Raw genomic sequence first — 17427 nt, forward strand, 5'->3', positions numbered from 1 at the left:
CAGCGTTATATGTAAACTATAATAAAACAAAAAATTTACCTAAGTCTCAGAAAAGTTCACATTGTAATCAACAAAAGAAGGGCCCAAGATGTTACAATTGCAATAAATACGGCCATTTCAGCAATAACTGTCACTTCCAGAAGAAAAATAAAACGAATACCCAAAATAATGGTTATTTTGCCGCCTTTTCTGTTGCAGACACTTTGGATGAGAACCGCTGGTATATCGACTCTGGCTGCTCTTACCACATGTGTAGGGACAGAAACTGGATGTACAATGTTACTTCGGCAACAATAAGTAGCATTAAGGTGGCAGATAAGAAGACTTTAAAAGTGGAAGGATGTGGCAATGTGAATTTACAAATAAAAGACTCCGAAGGCAACCCTCAGACAATTCAGGTTAGAAATGTGTTATATGTACCTACTCTGGCAACCAACTTACTTTCTGTAAGTGAGATGACAAATAATGGCTGTGTGCTTCATTTTGAAAAAGATGTCTGTAGAGTCTATCAAAACAAAAGACTGATTATGACAGCTTATAAGTGCAATAACATGTACCTTATGAAAGAAATTTCTGTAGCACCGGCATTTTTATCTACTGTGGAAGAACAAGATATAAATATTTGGCATTTTAGGATGGCTCACCTGAACTTCACAGATTTACAGAGAATAGCTGATTGTACAGAGGGTGTTAAATTATCAAAGAAGGGCAGCCAAGTCTGTACAACCTGTATGGCAGGTAAAATGAAACGACAACCATTTAAAAATATTGGAACCAGGGCTACTGAACCTTTGCAACTAATTCACACCGATGTTTGTGGACCGATGGAAACTAGCTCTATAGGAGGTTCCAAATATTATGTCAATTTTATCGACGATTATAGTAGAAAAGTTTATGTCTATTTTATGAAAAATAAATCTGAGACTTTACAGAGCTTTAAGGATTTTAAGAATCTAGTAGAAAATGAGACTGGAAAAAGAATAAAAATGATCCGTTCTGACAATGGAACAGAATACATTAATAAGGAATTTAATTTTTTTTTGAATAAATTCGCCATACAACACCAAACAAGTAATCCTTACTGCAGTGAACAGAATGGAATGGCCGAGAGGATGCACCAAAATCTGGTGCAAAAAGCTAAATGTATGATTCTAAATTCCAGGTTAGAAAATTTTTTTTGGGCCAAGGCAGTATCTGCGGCTGCTTACATAATTAATCGGTCACCAACAAAAGCTTTGGACTACAAAACACCATATGAAATGTGGTCAGGTAAGAAGCCTAATATTAGTAATTTACGAATATTTGGTTGTCAAGCCATGGTTCATGTGCCTAAAGAGAAAAGGCAAAAATGGGACCCTAAGGCAGTGAAAATGTTATTTGTCGGATATTGTGAATACACCAAGGGGTACAGATTTTATGATTTAAAGCAGAGAAGAATATACAAAAGCAGAGATGCTGTTTTTCTTGAGCACACAGTTCAAAATAATAGCGTTATTGTACCATTATCACAATTGCAGGAAGAGGAGACCGAAGACTTGTCCCAGACAGCTGATACTTCCAGTGAATCTCCGGACACATCTGAGCCTCCAAGTTCAGCTGATACAACTCTAAATGGGAGCCTTAAGAAAGAATTAACTGAGGATGAGGATACTTACTTTACTGATGATGATGAGGAATACATACCAGATGATTATGAAAATTTAAGTGATGTATCTCATAAAATTACGCTAAGGCCAAGAAATAATAAGCCTGTTACCTACTTATGTCAAGAAAGCATGAGTGGTTCAAACCAAGCAGTAGCATTTTTTGCAAAAGAGCCAGAAACACTACAGGAAGCTCTTTCAGGTCCAAATGCAAAAGAATGGAAAGATGCCATGAGTAATGAATATGAGTCACTCCTGCAAAATAATACACGGACTTTAGTACCCTTACCAGAAGGCAGAAGAGCCATTTCGTGTAAATGGGTCTTAAAAATAAAAACTGATGCCAAAGGCGAGATTTTACGATACAAAGCAAGACTGGTCATTAAAGGTTTCATTCAGAGAAAAGGAATGGAATATAATGAAATATTTGCTCCGGTTGTTCGTCATACTTCAATCAGATATTTATTAGCATTGGCAGTCAAGTACAATTTATTCATTGAACAAATGGATGCAGTTACGGCCTTCTTACAAGGGGATATAGATACAGTAATATACATGTACCAACCACCGTCTTATGAACATGGAGAAGAAGTATGCAAGTTGAATAAATCTATTTATGGCCTGAAGCAGGCGAGTCGACAATGGAACTTGAAACTTACATCTGTGTTAAAGGAATTGGGACTGAAAAGTTCATCAGTGGACCCCTGTATATTTCACAAAACATTAGAAGGAAATATTTTGATTGTACTCATTTATGTTGATGACATATTGATATTTTATAACAATGAACACATGGGTCAAGAAATAAAAAAACAATTAAAAAGTAAATTCGACATGAAGGAGCTTGGTTACATACATCATTTTGTCGGTTGGAGAATTGAACAAAATTCGTCAAGAAGCGAAATTTATATTGATCAGACCGCTTATATAGAAAAAATTCTGCAAAGATTCAAGATGACAGATTGTAATCCGGTGCATTCACCATGTGACCCTAGCGTCAAATTGATCAGCACAGAAGATGAGAAAAATATACTTACAAACATACCTTACCAAGAAGCAATTGGAAGCCTGTTATATTTATCCCAAGGGACCAGGCCGGATATATGTTTTATAGTAAACAAATTAAGTAGCTTTAATAACAAGCCAGAACAGCAGCACTGGCTAGCTTTGAAAAGAGTAGTAGTAGTAGTAGTAGTAAATCACTTTATTGTACAAAACAAAAATTGATAACATGAAATTCATATAAATTTAGGTACAAAGGCGAGCTTATCCCTATAAGGGATTTCTTCCAGCTAACCTTAGAGTGCTTAGAGTGCTGCGATACATTAAGGGAACTAAGGAAATGAAATTAATATATAGCCAAAATACTGAAGAAACAAGAACATCTGGCTACTGTGATTCTGACTGGGCTTCAGACATTAACAGCCGAAGATCTTGCTCCGGCTACACTTTTTTGTTTCAGGGTGCAGCAATATCATGGTGCTCTAAACGTCAAAACACCATTGCGCTTTCAACCATGGAAGCAGAATTTATGTCGCTTGCTGCTGCCATACAAGAAGCGATGTGGCTCCGACACTTGGAGTCCGAATTACATCATGATGTTGGGACATCATCGACTGTTATATATTGTGATAATCAAAGTGCCATTAAATTTGCAGGTACAGAATCCTATTGTGCCCGCAGCAAACATATAGACATCAGGTACCACTTTGTTCGAGAGAAAGTAGCCAGAAAGGAAATAGAAGTCATCTACCTTGGAACCGAGGACATGGTGGCTGATATCCTGACCAAATCCACTTCAAAAGTGAAAATTCAGAAATGTTCCAGTGCCATGGGTTTGCGCTTAAAGGGAGGATGTTGGAAGAATTAAACGCAAACGAGTCTAGCAACACAATTTGTGTCACGGCACTATTTTAAAAAATAAACTCTTCTTGTCTATGTCTTACATCCGTGAGTTTCATTTTGTTTTTCCTTAAGCCCTTAAATATTAATTAAAGCACTAATCAGCTAAATATAAGAGGTTTCTAAGAGAATTAAACCCCAAAACGCCAAGCAGGAACTTTGATGGGTACAAATATGGGTAATACCCGTGAATCTTCTTATATAAGAACCGCAGAAAGGCTTTTTGGATTTTTTCCAGAAGCAGGACGTACTTGTCTTCATGCGGGCTCCAAACGACCGAGGCAGCTTCAAGTTTACTCCGAACTAACGCAGTGTACACTAATTTAATTAATGAACACTTTTACAGGTACACAGTATGAAATTGAACTTTTTACTTTAAAAAATCACTAATAACAACCAATTCAAATGTCAGTATAACAAAAAAAACAACAATACAATAACAATGAGGATATAATAAGATAGAGCAGTACTGTCATAGTAAATTTTGTAACCACTGTAAATTCACTGACATCTATCGATATACTTTAAAACTAAAAATGAAGATTTATAAAAATACGTTAAAATGTATTTAAATATGGATAAATCTTTTTTTTACTTGCATTAATTATTTTTATATGATTTTGACCCATGTTCTTTCACTGGTATGCGTTAAAATTATAAATAACAAACGAAACAGTCAACACCCTCTATACGAGAGTTGGCCAAAACTAGTGGCGCCATCTGATCGAGAATCAAATTTTCGTGATTTTCGAGGCACGTTTTTTCCTTAGACTGTATCCATCTATTACGGAGTTATATTTATCTTTGACAATAACAACTTAAGACTAAACTTAAGCCTAGTCAAAAAGTCCCCCCCAAGTTGTCCCTGGCGCAAAGGTGCCCATCACACTAGCCGCGTTACCACGTTGAATTGCGATGGACAACCTTTGCATCAGGTATGAACCCGCGCGGGCGTCAGACCCCTTCTCCCTAATGCGACGTCCCACTTCCCTAATAAAGGCAATAGCCTCTGTCCCCTAGCACCCAGTAGTCTCAAACGCCAGGGGTACAAAATAATAGCTAACTGCCAGGTTCGCGTACTTATCCCGCTTTTTGATCGCGGCAAAATCTGCCGCGGCTCCAGCTGTCCGCACAGTTCGGCCGAGGTGTGAGGCCGCGAAGGTGCTAACGCACGTGGCCTCCCACAGCAGGCACTTGCCCCTCTGCTACGGCACCAAAGTCAAGCCGTCCGGTCTTTTGCCATCGGTGCGGCAGAGGCCCGGAGGCTCCAGGACACAGGGGATGTTGGCGGATATTAAGGCCCTCCTCACGATGTCATTGAGAGCGTGGTGACGCGGAAACCTCCCCGAACAACGACAACAACTTAAAGCGTGATGGCCATTCGCCTCCACCATGGCGCCGCAGATGCATTTATGAGGTACACAAACATCGCAGTCCAGGCGGAGAGCAACTGCCACCCGCAATGAGTCGTTGTCTAGGAGTGTTCCCAGATGAGGAGCAGGCAAAGCTTGCAACCATGCTCCGGCCTCGACTCTTGACACCGACTTCAACCTAGCAAACTTCACTCCCGTGGCCACAGCCACAAGCCCTGCAAGAGCGTCCTTGGCCCCTACATCGTCCCAAACGCGCTGTACGCGTGGAGCCTTGGGCAGCGACGCAGTTGGGTAACGAGCCGTCCACCTTGCCAGTGCATCCTCCACAAATGGAATGGTAACCCTATCTCCATGACAATTTAAAATTTTAGAGACCAGGTCACCAACTCCATGTGCCGACGCTAGGCAGGCTGGCAGGGCCACATCCCCCGCACACCGCAAACCGAGACCGCCGTGACGTATCGGCAAAGACGCTTGAATCCATTGCTCATCCGAAAAAGACACATTCACAATAGTCTCTGCCGTATCCCTCAAAGCGCCGTCAAACGAAGCCACGTCACCCGGACATAACCATGTGGGAGTGGTTCTCAACAGGTACGTAATTTTTGGAACCGCAAAACACATGCGTAGAAGCGTCAAGGCAACATGGGCATTTATATATTTAAGGCGTTCTTGGGCGAGCAAAAGGAGACGCGTCCTGGTTTCTATTGCGCTGGAAATGGCTTCTTGGAATATCGGAGAACCCAAGAGGGTAAACGTCTCGTGTGAAAGCTCTTTGAGCCCAGGAAGCAAATACCTTAAAGAAGACAATGAAGAAGAAGAGGTAGGTCCACAGCAGTAAACCTCACACTTCCCCGCATTTACCTCCAGACCCATATCCCTAAGACGGGGGATAAGAAAAGCCAAGTCCCGTTGTACGACTTCAGGCTCCCCCCCCCTAAGGTGCCGTCATCCAAATACCAAATATTAAGAGGAGATTTCAGAGACGACACCGCTTCATGAATAGCAAGACTGAAGGCAAGCGGCCCAAGTGGATCTCCCTGCTGCGCACCCACTTGTGACAGAATTAAGGAATTGTGCAAAATTTATTCAAATTTCTACTGATTGTCGCTTGATCGCTTATTCCACAACGCTGTCCATATAACCACCAACATACAAATCCACGCGTACGAAGTCGCGGGCAATAGCTAGTAACTTATAAATTAATTTAACAATGATTATAATGATATCACGTAAGTATTTTTAGTACGACACAATTACATTGTTAGGTCAGTTGCTTCACCGGTCAGTTCGAACGAGATAATTACTAGATACGAGAACAATACGAGATCTAATAGATACGTTATAATTTAGTTTTCAACTAGTTATCTTTTGCAGTTCGATTCGAGAAACCAATTGTCATTTCACGTTACAATTATTGTGCCCAATAAAAATTTCATATACAATAAGATTTAAAATAAAATAACTAATCTAATTTTTTGTATTTCTTGTATTATAAAATAAGATTCCTTAAAATATGTAACTATTACGAGTAAAATCTTAAATTAAAATAAAACTATAAACTTAAATTATTGTGACATTTTAGGATATCCATTAAATATCCATTGGATGTCTAAGTAATATCATAGAGTAACTTATACTAGAGCGGTACTGTCATAGTAAATTTTGTAACCCCAGTAAATTCACTGCCATCTGTCGACACACTTTAAAACTAAAAATAAATATTTATAAAAATACAATAAAATGTATTTAAATATGGATAAATGATTTTTTTATTTGCATTAATTATTTTTATATGATTTTGACCCATGTTCTTTCACTGGTATGCGTTAAAATTATAAATAACAAACGAAACAGTCAACGCCCTCTATACGAGTGTAGGCCAAAACTAGTGGCGCCATCTGATCGAGAATCATATTTTCGTGATTTTCGAGGCACGTTTTTTCCTTAGACTGTATCCATCTATTACGGAGTTATATCTATCTTTGGTAATATCTTAAAGAGATCGTTCAAGAGGACATTCGGAATCACGGAAATGTCAAATTTGATGATTTTCTTAAATATCTCGTTATCGTTTCTGTTGATTATATCTAGTGAATATCTAGTTGATATCGAGATCATTGTTCGAATTGGCCCGTAAGTCGTTGGTCATTGGTTGTTCTTGTAGTAAATTTGCTGCGACATTTTTATTACAAATAATTTTGTTGCATTTACGTTGCCTGACCGTCGGCATAAAGTCCATAAGCGATCGTATTAAGGACTCAGAAAATGCAGTTTACGGTTATTTTTACTACTCTCCAATATGTTGCAGTATACGGGAAGTTGGTTCTTACTTTTAGTGCTTTGGTTATTGCAGTTTATGATACAAAATGAAACAACATTGTTATTGGTACCTTCTTTTACTATAAAATTTTTTTTATTTTTATTTTGTCACTACAAATTTTATGTTTTTCTATTGTTATACCTCATACTGCAAAAGCTCATTGGTAACTCCAAAACTACTCAATATTTACTGCATTATTTTATTAAAGTAAGAAATTTGACTCTATTTGATTTGATCTATAACTTAAACGGCAAAAAAGCTTAGGAAGTTTTTCGTTTATTTTTACTTGCTGTATATTTATATTTTATATTTATTACTGTATATCTTTGTATGATATTGTAAGTAAAAAGTAATTACGTCATATTGATAATCTCAATATTTCAGCCGCTTAGCTACTAGTCCAAAGTAGAATCTTAAGCCACAACGGCCGGTCGTGCGCTGCCACCGTACCGTTGTCATCGTACTTGTTGGGGAGTCTGATGCGTCCTCCGGTTCGCGGTCGCAACTTATGCCCAGTAATGTGTAGTAGTGTGTGTTTAAATACTTAATAAAAAAAGTAATCGCCGAGTTCCTTCAAGCATAATATTGCTCATTTTTAGGGTTCCGTACCTCAAAAAGAAAAAAACGGAACCCTTATAGGATCACTCGTGCGTCTGTCTGTCTGTCCGTCTGTCACGGCCTATTTTCTCCGAAACTACTGGACCAATTAAGTTGAAATTTGGCAGACATATGTAAGTCTATGACCTAAAGACGGACATGTAACGTAAACACATGAATTTTAAATATGGGGGCCACTTTTAATGTAAATGAGAGAATTAAAAAATAAAGTTTTTTAAAATATATCGTGTTACATATCAAATGAAAGAGCTTATTGTGAGAATCTTAAGTATATTTTTTTTATAATTTTAAGATGAACCGTTTAGAAGTTATTCAAGAAAATAGGCAAAAAATTACCATTCCCCCTATATGTCCGAAACTACTGGGTCAAAAATTTTGAAAAAAATACACAAAATAGATCTTTACCTATATATTACAGGAAAACCTATTAAAAATGTGCATTCAAGCGTGAGTCGGACTTAATTACTTATTTTTGATCCGACCCCTACGGGTTTTTTAAAGACATTTCACATAAAAAATACGTTGTTTAAATTGTGTAATGTACGGAACCCTTGGAACGTGAGTCCGACTCGCACTTGGCCGGTTTTTTTAAATAATTTTCTTATTTTTAGTTTTTGTGCAAAATTTATTATATTAAGGTATTTAAAGTGCATTTTAGACATATATGTTCACGTTTTTTTTCTATCGAGCCAAAGTCAAAAACTCAGGATTCGAATCGCTGAAGTCCTTAGAGAAAGCCCTCAAGATTGCTTATTAAATATTTGTCAACCGTATTGTGATTTAAATAAGCGCTATGACTTTACAAAAACTTCGTTCTCTGAGCCATAGAGTAACTTATACTAGAGCGGTACTGTCATAGTAAACTTTGTAACCCCAGTAAATTCACTGCCATCTGTCGACACACTTTAAAACTAAAAATAAATATTTATAAAAATACGATAAAGTGTATTTAAATATAGATAAATGTTTTTTTTTATTTGCATTAATTATTTTTATGATTTTGACCCATGTTCTTTCACTGATATGCGTTAAAATTATAAATAACAAACGAAACCGTCAACGCCCTCTATACGAGTGTAGGCCAAAACTAGTGGCGCCCTCTGATCGAGAATCAAATTTTCGTGATTTTCGAGGCACGTTTTTTCCTTAGACTGTATCCATCTATTACGGAGTTATATCTATCTTTGTCTGAGCCTACTGCACCTTAAGTAAGGTTTAGTTCCCATTCATTTTGGGCAGCTATGTAATAGGGGTGTCTTGTAGTGGTTGGCACTCAATATTCTGAGTGCAGGTAACAGGTTTAGTTCCCTCCGCACATTTCCTCTAATTGCGACACAGGGTCCATTATACTTCAAAGAACTATCTACCAATTCACAAAACATAATAATTATCTCGACTGTTGGCTCGACACTAGCATAACTTGACCGCTAAATTTGTTAGAACAATGTCTAAACGAAGGGCAGACACAAGGGCGCAAGTGTTCAAACTTTGTGAATTAACTATCTGTACACATAGTCACAGAACAAAATAAATAATATTACTAGGTAGAGAAGGTTCACTCTCTAACAAAACGCGTCTATTACGAGAGATATAAGGCAGTGTCTTACGTAGGCGAACAACTCGCAAACGCGAAGCGAAGCGAAACAGCGCGATGCGGCGAGGAAAAAACAAACCGTTGATGCTTATATCAAAGAGGATATAATAGGATAGAGCGATACTGTCATAGTAAATTTTGTAGCCACAGTAAATTCACTGCCATCTATCGACACACGATTAAAACTAAAAATTAAGATGTATAATAATACCATAAAATGTATTTATTGATAAATAAATGTTTTTTTTTAATTTCCATTAATTATTTTTATATGATTTTGAGCCATGTTCTTTCATTGATTTTGATATGCGTTAAAATTGTTAAAAAACCAACGAAACCGTCAATGCCATCTATTCGAGAGTAGGCGAAAGGTAGTGGCGCCATCTGTTCGAGAATCAAATTTTCTTGATTTTCGAGGCACGTTTTTTCCTTAGACTGTATCTATCTATTACGGAGTTATATCTATCTTTGCTTATATAGAAGTATGCTAGGTGAGCGTTCTTCGCGCGAACGCGAAGCGGCGCGGCGCGGCGTGATGCGAATGCGATGGCTTCGTCCGAAGCGGGCGCGTCTATAATACATGTGCACGGGTTTGATACTAGAAAGATATCGACATTATTCTTATTTAATAAAGTTAGTTTTTATATTGTGTGCATTGTCGTGAATTTTAAGAAATAAAAATAAAATAACTAGTTGCTCTGTGAGCTTCTGTAGACCTCGCGATATGCTTCATAAGCTTAAAAATGTAAAAATAATAAATCTTATTTAGTTAAGTCATTGTCACAGCGAACTCACAATAGTCGTAAGTGCCATATAACTTATTGGCGCTTAAGTCTTTTATGCCAATTTCCGTGCATTTGATTTTTTTATTTATTACTTTTCCCTACGTAAAACCTATTAAAATCAAATGTCAGTCGACTAACCAAATCAAATTTGGTATCTACATGCGCCACGCCTCTAGCTGCGTCGTATTCGCGTCGCGATTCTTGCGACGTTTCTCATTTGTAAATTTTGTGATGCTTTCCAAATTTATTACGTTCTTCTTTCCGCAGTTTTATATAAAAGTGATAATAACAATATAGCGTGACGGGTTATCGGACCTAACCCTTAAATTAGATAGTTTGCCTACTTATGTTTTAAGAAAAAATAATTGCGGTGTTTTAAGGAGGTAACCGGGAACGCACTACGTTTTGTATAATTACTTTTCATATATTATAATTTGATATATCGTTATTTTGCATCATAATATAACAAAATTAACGTACCTCAATCGAATTTAAACTGTTGTGAGACATGCTAACATTAAATAATTTCACGGTTTAGACTCACTTGTTTTAGTTACTCGCGCGACATGTCAACAAGTGAGTCTAAACCGTGAAATTATTTAATTAACGTACATATAATAATAATTAAATTATAACAAACAATAATATGTGAAATGGCATTATGGCAATTGTATGATAGTTTTTCTATAATTATATTAAACGTTACACACCCAGTGGGAGGTCTAACCAAAGGAACAAGAAAACTATTCAAACTTATGCTTGTCCTGCACTAAGAACCTGTTTTTAACCGACTTCAAGATTTCAAAAGGAGGAGGTTCTCAATTCGGTTGTTTTTTTTTTTAAATGTTTGTTTTTTTGATTGTAAGTATATACATACAGATTGGTCCCGTTTTTGTCAAAACGCAGTTCTGATGATGGGATCCATGAGGAATCGAGGGAACTCCTCAAATGTTAAAGGCATACATATAGTGATTTTAGTATTTTCATCAATATACCAAGCATTTACATTTAAAAAAGTGACATTTGATGAAGTGGAACTGCTGATGATGATCAGAACGGAACCCTTCAATGACGCATAGTTCACGTTTGGCGATTTGTCCTCTTCGTTATGTTTGTTAAGCAAGTTAGGTTTTCAAGACGCATTTTTGTCAAGCTCGGGTTCTGATGATGGGATCCATGAGGAATCGAGGGAACTCCTCAAATGTGAAAGGCATACATATAGTAATTTTTGTATTTTCATTAACAAATCTAGCATTTCCATTTAATAAAGTGACATTTGATGAAGTGGAACTGCTGATGATGATCAGAACGGAACTCTTCAATGACGCATAGTTCACGTTTGGCGATTTGTCCTCTTCGTTATGATTGTTAAGCAAGTTAGGTTTTCAAGACGAATTTTTGTCAAGCTCGAATTCTGATGATGGGATCCATGAGGAATCGAGGGAACTCCTTAAATGTGAAAGGCATACATACAGTGATTTTTGTATTTTCATCAACAAATCCAGCATTTCCATTTAAAAAAGTGACATTTGATGAAGTGGAGCTGCTGATGATGATCAGAAATATCAGAATGGAACTCTTTAATGACGCATAGTTCACGTTTGGGGATTTGTCTTCTTCTTTATGTTTGTTAAGCAAGTTAAGTTTTAAAGACACATTTTCATCAAGCTCGAGTTCTGATGATGGGATCCATAAGGAACCGAGGGAACTCCTCAAATGTGAAAGTCATACATATAGTGATTTTTGTATTTTCATTAACAAATCCAGCATTTACATAAAAAAAGTGACATTTGATGAAGTGGAGCTGCTGATGATGATCAGAAATATCAGAATGGAACTCTTTAATGACGCATAGTTCACGTTTGGCGATTTGTCTTCTTCTTTATGTTTGTTAAGCAAGTTAAGTTTTAAAGACACATTTTCATCAAGCTCGAGTTCTGATGATGGGATCCATAAGGAACCGAGGGAACTCCTCAAATGTGAAAGTCATACATATAGTGATTTTTGTATTTTCATCAACAAATCCAGCATTTACATAAAAAAGTGACATTTGATCAAGTGGAACTTTTTTGAACTGCGATCCTCACAGAACCGAACTGCTTTCAGAAAAGTGGGTTAGATTAGGTTAGAACTGTGACCCTTACAGAAACGAAATGCTATCAGAATATTGGGTTAGATTAGGTTAGAACTGCGACCCTTACAGAATCGAAATGCTACTAGAAAAGTGGGTGGTTTTATCTCATTTTAGTTAGGCAAACGGTGCTGTCTTTTTCATTTCATTGTCTGGAGTGCACCATCAACAATAAGTAAACTCTCAAAGGCATCCCCCATTGAAGTCGTTTTTTTTTTCTTAAAAATTATTATTTATTCGTATTTAATATAGGTTTTTACCAAACCTTCGTTTTGTATTTAAAGAAATTTCGTCCAGATAATTATATGAACATCAAATAACAAAATTTAATAAGTATATATTATCTATATATATAAATGCACGTGTCCTGACTGACTGACTGACTCATCAACGCAGAGGCGAAACTACAAAAGCTAGAAAGTTGAAATTTGCACACCAGGTTACATTTATAATGTGTACAAAAGATAAGAAGCAATTTTGAGAAATTCAACCCCTCAGGGGGTTAAAAAGGGGATGAAAGTTTGTATGGGGTTCAAGTTTTATTTTAAGCTATGAATTCGAACCTTGGGTAAAAGATATATTATTAAAAAAACAAGAAAACTATTTTCAGCGTTTTTGAAAATTCATCCCCTAAGGTGGTGAAAAAGGGGTTGAAAATTTGTATGGAGATCAAAAATTTTATCAAGTGCGGGACTTGAAACCTTGTACATGGGCATATTATTAGAATACAAGAAAAGTAATTTCAGCGTTATTCAAAATTCATCCCCTAAAAGTGTTAAAAAGGGGTTGAAAGTTTGAATCCATTACAAATGGTTTGAAACTTCTTAGAAAGGCATAATAGCCGCTAACAAAAAAAAATATTTCAAATTTTATTGTAAGCTAGGAACTTAAAACTTTGCAAAGAGGTATATTAAAAAACAAGAAAATGAATTTCAGCGTTTTTAAAAATTCATCCCCCAAGGTGGTGAAAAGGGGGTTGAAAGTTTGTATGGAGATCAACCATTTTTTTGAGTGCGGGACTTAAATCTTTGTATAAAGGCATATTATTAGAATACGAGAAAAGTAATTTCAGCGTTTTTAAATATTCATCCCCTAACATGGTTAATAAGGGGTTGAAAGTTTGAATCCATTAAAAATGCTTTGAAACTTCTTAGAAAGGCATAATAGACTATTACTTACAAAAAAAGTGATTTCGACGTTATTGGAAATTCAACCCCTAAGGGGGTTAAAATGGGATGAAATTTGTTTTAAGTTTCAGTTTTTATTCTAAGCTAGGAACTTGCAATGAAACTTTACAAAAAGGTATTATATTAAAAAACAAAAAAACTAATTTCAGCGTTTTTTATAATTCGTCCCCCAGGGTGGTGAAAAGGGGGTTGAAATTTTGTATGAAGATCAAACATTTTATTGAGTGTGAGACTTAAATTTGTGTATAAAGGCATATTATTAGAATAGAAGAAAAGTAAATTCGGCGATTTTAAAAAATTACCTCTTAAAGGGGTTAAAAAGGGGTTGAAACTTTGTATAGGGTTCCAATTTTATTTTAAGCTAGGAATTAAAAACTTTGTGAAAAGGTATTTCATTAAAAGAGTAGAAACCGACTTCAGCGTTTTTGAAAATTCATCCCCCAAGGTGGTGAAAACGGGGTTGAAAATTTGTATGGAGATCAAACATTTCTTTGCGTGCGGGACTTGAATCTTTGTATAAAGGCATATTATTAGAATACAAGAAAAGTAATTTCAGCGTTTTTAAAAATTCATCCCGTAAACTGGTTAAAAAGGGGTTGAAAATTTGTAGGGGTCCTAAATTTGAAATTTTGAAACTTCGTAGAAAAATATTTCAGCTCAAGAAAACTCATTTCAGCATTTTTCTAAATTCATCCCCCAAGGTGGTAAAAAAGAGGTTGAAACTTTGTATGGAGATCAAACCTTTTTTTGAGTACAGCACTTCAGTCTTTGTATAAAGGCATATTATTAGAATACAAGAAAAGTAATTTAAACTTTTTTAAATATTCATCCCCTAAAGGGTTTAAAAAGGGGTTGAAAGTTTGAACCCATTACAAATGCTTTGAAACTTCTTAGAAAGGCATTGTATAATATTACAAAAAAAGTTATTTCAACGTTCTTAATAATTCAACCCAAATTCAAAGAGGTTTAAGAAGGGGATGTAAGTTTATATGTGATTCAAGTTTTCGTTTAAGCTAGGAACATAAAACTTGGTAAAAGGGCCTTATATTAAAATAGACAAAAACTGATTGATAAAGTTTGCAGTGGACTTGAAAATCTAAGTGTTGAGAGAGATTATATCGAGAACAATTATTTTCAGTTAGGGGCTTGAAACTTCGTAGTTTGTGAAAGACAAATTTCATGCATTGTATAATTATCAACAAATGATTAACCGTCCCTACTGGTATCTTTTGCTGCATAATGTTCTATGCTCATGTAAAATATATAACCAACATACAAATCCACGCGTACGAAGTCGCGGGCAACAGCTAGTATAACATAGTCTAACATTTTCACTACTATAACGTCACAATAAATAAAACAGTAAATAGAAAGTCCATGCATAGATCGTGATCGGCAACGCAGGCTTCGTCAAGTGGACACAAAAGCAAATCAGCAACAGGCTTCGTCATCTACTTACAAATGATGTAATTCGCAACAGGCTTTGTCAATCTTAACCACTAAATTAAACAACAAAATGTAAATATAAAAGCTTAACTGCCGTGTCAGACGTATCTCTGCTATCTCAAAAAACACAGTTTTGAGTAAATCGACTTTAAAGTTTTTGGTGAGCGTGAAAACTAATAAACTCATATATTTCGTGAGTTTATTGAGTTAAGTCATTTTTAATATGTGTTTTGTGTTTCAATAGACGTGAAGAATAATATTTCTTTACTTTTTTCTTGTAAAAGTACATAGTTTTTGAAATAAACGCATAAACATAGTTTGGCGTAACCACTGTTTCATACATTTGGTGGTTGCGCGTAACTATGTTAACTTAAAGTTAGATGAGTTCGTTGTATGAGCGCTCATAATATTTCGCGTGGCCACGGCTCGCGGGCTTATTGAGGTTTTCGTTTATCTAAAGTTAGAAGACTAAATTGTATCAACTTCTAGTAAAACGTGTAACCAGGACATGGGGAATATTGAGGTGGTCACGCGTAGTTCTTTTATCTTAAGTTGTAAGAGTTCGTTGTATTAGTGCTCCTAGTAAAACGCGTAACCAGACTACACAAGATAATCCATTTTATAATGTGCTAACTCACATTACATACAAGGAGCCCGATTTCCATCAGTCCTTACATCATTGGTTATAAAGTAGATCAATCGATTGGTGGAAAGAGCCTTATGTTTAATAGCGTATGCATGTATTGCATGTATGTATGTATGTCAGTGTGTATGTATGTATGTATGTATGTATGTATGTGTGTATGTATGTGTGTGTTTGTTTGTATGTACTTTATTTAATATTTAATCCCAGTAAGTGTAAAAGGCGGAATTAACGGCAGGTCAGTTACAAAAAAAAAAAATACCGCCTTAAAAAAAGGTTCTCAGTTTGACCCGTATGTTTGTCCGCGATTATCTCGCGTTTGGCTGAACCGATTTTGATGCGGTTTTCAGAAAAGTGTTTGTTATATTCTGGAGAAGGTTTTAGTATACATAGAGCTGAGCTGATGCTGAACCCTGGCTGTACCTAGTGGAACTCAGGTTTGGTGTAACATAGGCACACGCTGTTTTGGTCATCCAACACGTCTTAATGAGCACTTGGGGGAACAGTACCCAAGATAAAGCTGATGCTGAACCCTGGCTGTACCTAGTGGAACTCAGGTTTTGGTTCAGGTTTGGTGTAAATTTATTGTGGGTATTAGAAGATACGGAAAGATGCTGGTGAAGGTCGCGGGAATTCGGTGGTTGCGAGCGGCACAGGATCGGGCGGAGTGGCGAGCCTTGGGGGAGGCCTATGTCCAGCAGTGGACGTCTATCGGCTGACATGATGATGATGATGATGATGATGATGATTCGAAGATACCTAGTAAAAATTTTAAGGTAAAATAAGGACGAAAATTGCTTGTATCTTTATACGAAAAACCTGTCAGAATGTCCTTATGATAAGCGACAATGTGGTACCTTTTGCTTGAAAATGACACAAATAAACAAATACACGTGGCAAGGAGCGACGAGCCGCTCCCTCCGCGCCCCGCCCCCCGCCTCACCGCGAGCCGCCTATCGCCGTACTACCTGCGTGTGGTTACGCGAAACTATGATAACTCGAGATAGTAGATATCCAGTTTGCCGTAAAAAAACTGCGAAGAGTTACGCATAATTATTCTAACTTGAGTTAGAAGAGATACGCATAACTCAATGTCCAAAAATTCGAAAACGTCTATCTTAAAACATGAAATATCTCAGTAACTAAAGCCATTTTTTGAAATTTTGTTTAAGTATTATATAAAGCATAGTGTCTAGTTTCATTTTGCACTGGTTAGGCATATCTCTGCTATCTAAAGATAGCAGAGATACGTCTGACACGGCAGTGCAGCAGTGTTGTATTATAAATTATTTTATTTTTATTTAAAAGACTCTCCCGATAGTCCCTATCGACACCTCAGCCATTTCCTCTATTATGAGCACAATTACTCTTAATTAAGGCGTTACACATAAAAGCTTTCTGTGTCTTTTCAACAGTAGCAGATTGAGAATATACAGACGCAATAAATTTGGGATAACAAAGAATAGTGGCCATTCCATATACGGGGATTTTGTCTGTCTTTTATGTACGTTTCGTACGTTATTGTAACCTGAAATTAGAGTTTGTAATGTATTTAAGGGGCGAAGGAAAGGGAGCTAAGGATAATCGCTTTCGATCAGAAAATGATTTTAAGTGGTTCCTTTCTATACTTTCATAGTTAATTGTTCATCACTCAAAAGTCGGCCATTAGCTTCAAATTTTGTAATTATAAGCGCATTCACTGAACTATTTTTACTTCCAGTGTGGCTACCACCAGTTTCACACTGACATAAACGCTATCGAGAATGTTACTTACTTTAAAGT

This window comes from Cydia strobilella, chromosome 1 (assembly GCF_947568885.1).
Source record: "Cydia strobilella chromosome 1, ilCydStro3.1, whole genome shotgun sequence".
NCBI lineage: Eukaryota > Metazoa > Arthropoda > Insecta > Lepidoptera > Tortricidae > Cydia > Cydia strobilella.